Genomic DNA, 3,561 nt, shown 5'->3' on the forward strand with positions numbered 1-3,561 from the left:
ATACGGGACTATGTACGCCCTGTGCGCAGCGACGGGAATGGTCAGACAGCAACGACCGCGCCGATCTCGGATCAAGAGACTGCGTGAAAAGCGAGTCAGGAACCTATGGCCGTCTCCCCTCCTCTCCACTCTCCTCCCTTTGTTTCCCTTCCTTCCATCCACGAGGAAGCCGACAGACAGTTCACACACACACACACACACGACCACACACTTAATGACATCAACACACAAAGGAAAGTTGCACACTGCCGTCATGTTAAAGTGACTGTTGCGTGGTCACACATGACACCTCTGTTTGTTTTGTCGTTGTGGTTTACTATTGATGCAGTTGGATAATGACTTCCAATTTCTTTTTTTTCCTCTCTCTCACCCTCTTCCTCTATTCTTCATTTTTAGTCTCTACCGTTTCAATTTCTTTCCTTTTCCAAGGATTTGTTGCTACTCCACACTTCGTCGTCTCTTCGGCTTTTTTCTCTCTTTCTTTCTCTCTCTCCTTTCTTTCCCCCTTTTTTTGACACTACAGTAACATTGTCTTGTGTGTTCAATAAGGTTTTCTTCTTTCCCACTTTTGGTTGTTTTTTCTTTGAGCGGCTTTCCCCATTTCCATTATCTTCAATTGAACGATTCTCACTATTATCTGCTTTCGTCATCTACATACAAAAAGCAAAAGGAAGGGAAAGAGAGAAAGACACACAATGGAGGAAAAGTACGACGCGATTGTGTGCGGGACCGGTCTGGTGGAGTGCGTTCTCTCTTGGCCTGCTTTCCGTGAATGGATACAAAGTGCTGCACGTCGACCGCAACCCCTACTACGGTGAGTGCCTCTCGCTCAAACCTGGAGCAGCTGTACAAAAAGTACAACAAAGGCACCCCGCCCGCGTCCATGGGCCGCAGCCACCTGTATAACGTGGACCTGATCCCCAAGGTGCTTCATGTGCGCCGGCGAGCTCGTCAAAATCCTGCGCGCGACGGTGGTGGAGCGTTACAGCATGGAGTTCATGCTCTTGGACGCCTCGTTTGTGAAGAAAGGCGACAAGATCGCCAAAGGTCCCGGTGACGCCCAGTGAAGCACTCAGCTCCTCGATCCTGGGATTCCTTGAGAAGCGCCGGGTGGGCAGCATCCTCCTTTATAGCGAGCTACGACCCGGCGAACCCTAAAACGCACGGCGGGTACGACCTCAAGAAGATGACCGCAAAGAAACTGTTCGATGAGTACAGCATCAACTCCGATTGCGCCGTGTTTCTTTGACACGTCGCCCTGCAAAACAGCGACGACTACCTGCAGCAGCCCGCCTACGATTTTGTGATGCGCTGCCAGCTCTACTACCGCAGCTTCAACATGTACAACAAGTCGCCCTACGTGTACCCGCTCTACGGAAGCGGCGTTTCCCGCAGGCGTTCTCGCGCCTCTGCGCCGTGTACGGTGGCACGTACATGCTCGGCACGCCGGTGGACAAGGTGAACTTTGACGCTAACGGCGTCTTCGAGTCCATCGAGAGCGAAGGCAAGAAGGCGTACGCAAAGATTGTGGTCGGCGACCCTCCTACTTCCGCGATCGCGTGAAACCGGTCGGCAAGGTCATTCGCTGCATCGCCATCATGGACCACCCGATCCCCAATTTGAAGCCGGTCCCCACCTCCTGCCAGATCATCCTCCCGCAGAGCGAGCTTCACCGCAAGAACGACATGTACATTCTGCAGCTTGGCGAGGAGGACAAGGTGTGCCCCGAGGGCAAGTACATTGCGATCATCGGCACCGTCGTCGAGAACATGGCGAACCCGGTTCAGGACATTCTCCCAGGCCTCAAGATGCTTGGCCCCACGCCGGCACCTTCACCGTCAGCGACGTGTTCGAGCCGCTCGACGACGGCAGCCAGAGTCACTGCTACATCAGCAAGAGCTACGACGCCGCCACGCACTTCGAGACGGCTGCGGACGACATCCTCGACCTCTTCCGCCGTATCCACGGCAAACCGTACAACTTCGAAACGATGAAGAAGCCCGGGGAGGAGCTTCACGCCTAAGAAAGAAAAAAAAAAGGAAAACGGTTTAGAGGGTGCGCAGGGAGCCCGTTTGCAACGTCCGTGTGCGTAGGAGGATTAGAAAAACAACACATGAGAGGGAGGCGTCCACCACCGGAGGAGCCGCCGCGACGATGGCAGCAAAATAAAAAGTACCGGCCGCCCCCTTTTTCTTCTCCTCCTCCGCCCCCTCCCTTTTTTTTTTTTTATTCAGCTCGCTTTGTACCTCGTGCTCTCACGCGCATCGCTTCCCCTTCCAGGTTTTCCAGCCAACGCGAGGAGGCGCTTTTGCATCGTTCCTCCTCCTCTCTCTCTCTCTCGATACTGTCATCTCTTTTTTCTTTCTTTTTTTCTTATTTTTTTTTCTTATCATACAGTTGTGTTTGGATAAGAAAACGCACACTCGCGCAATGCTCGGCAACCATTGAAATACAATTAACAACAAAACAGGATGACGCCCTCCTATCCTCTCCCCACGCATCTCCGATTTCGCTTGTGTGCATATGTGTGCATGTGTGTGTGTGTGTGTGTACGTATGTGTGTGTCGCACAGGGTCAAAAAGGGAAGGGCATTTAGTATTCTCTTGGAGAAAAAAACACACACACACACAAAAAAAAAAAAAGGCCGCGAGCAGATGCCACTCTGCGTGCTGACGGTTTGGCTGTCTTTTCTCTTTCTCTCTCTTTCTCACGCACTCCTCTCTTTTCTTCTTCTCATCCTTTCTTGCTTCCGCGCTGGTTGTCTGCCTATTGGCTTTGCTCATCGTTTCAGCGGACTCTAACGCAAAGCGTTTACTAGTTCTGTGAACAGCTTCCATTTGCGTATTTCTTTTTTTTTTTTTTCTTTCTTCTCTTTCCAGGTTTTGCAAGTTACTTAGCTTTTTCCCGCGCCTACGCTGCTGCCTCTGCCGCTTTTTTTTTTTTACTTTTCTTCTTTTCTTTTTTTTTTTTTCTTCTTGCTCAACTGGCTGCCATTTTTTTTTCTTTTTTTTTTCTGACTGCTTTGCTTGTTTGCTTGCGCTGTATGTGAGACGACCCTTTTTCTTTTCCTCAAATCCCACTCCCTTTTTCTTTTTTTTTTTCTTTCTCACGTATCTCTGTGTGTGTACAGTGCCTACTTCCTTTTTCCTACCCCATTTCCTTATCAATTAGCGACCTTCACCTCTACTTGCCTTTTTGAACTGACTTTCCCGTTGTCGAAGCATTTTTTTTTTCTGCACACATTTTTTTTTTGCCACTTCGTTTGGAGCCCTTTTCACGCCACTTTTGTTTTCTTTTTCCATCGGGGGACCTATCATTGTTAGATCGTTTCCGTTATCATTCTCTCGGTTAACTTTAGCTTTCGTTTTCTTTATTCTCCCTTCTTGGCCCTGCGTGATTGTGCTGCTGCGCACCATCGCACACACACACTCACACGCAACATCTTTTTCTCTTTCGCTTTTTCTCTGTTTTTCCCCACTGCTTCCCTTTCTTTATTACACCTAATGGGCGATCGTTCCCTTTCTGAGCCGTGTGGAGCCTCACCTCCCGCCGCTAATGATA

At 49.8% G+C, this 3,561-nt stretch overlaps 1 pseudogene; it reads left to right on the plus strand.

The window, feature by feature from the left end:
- Positions 1 to 1,092: 1,092 nt before the first annotated feature.
- LOC126767114 (uncharacterized) lies at positions 1,093 to 2,023 on the plus strand (annotated as a pseudogene).
- The last annotated feature ends 1,538 nt before the right edge of the window (positions 2,024 to 3,561 follow it).

This window comes from Bactrocera neohumeralis, unplaced genomic scaffold, assembly GCF_024586455.1.
Source record: "Bactrocera neohumeralis isolate Rockhampton unplaced genomic scaffold, APGP_CSIRO_Bneo_wtdbg2-racon-allhic-juicebox.fasta_v2 ctg4101, whole genome shotgun sequence".
NCBI classification, from domain to species: domain Eukaryota; kingdom Metazoa; phylum Arthropoda; class Insecta; order Diptera; family Tephritidae; genus Bactrocera; species Bactrocera neohumeralis.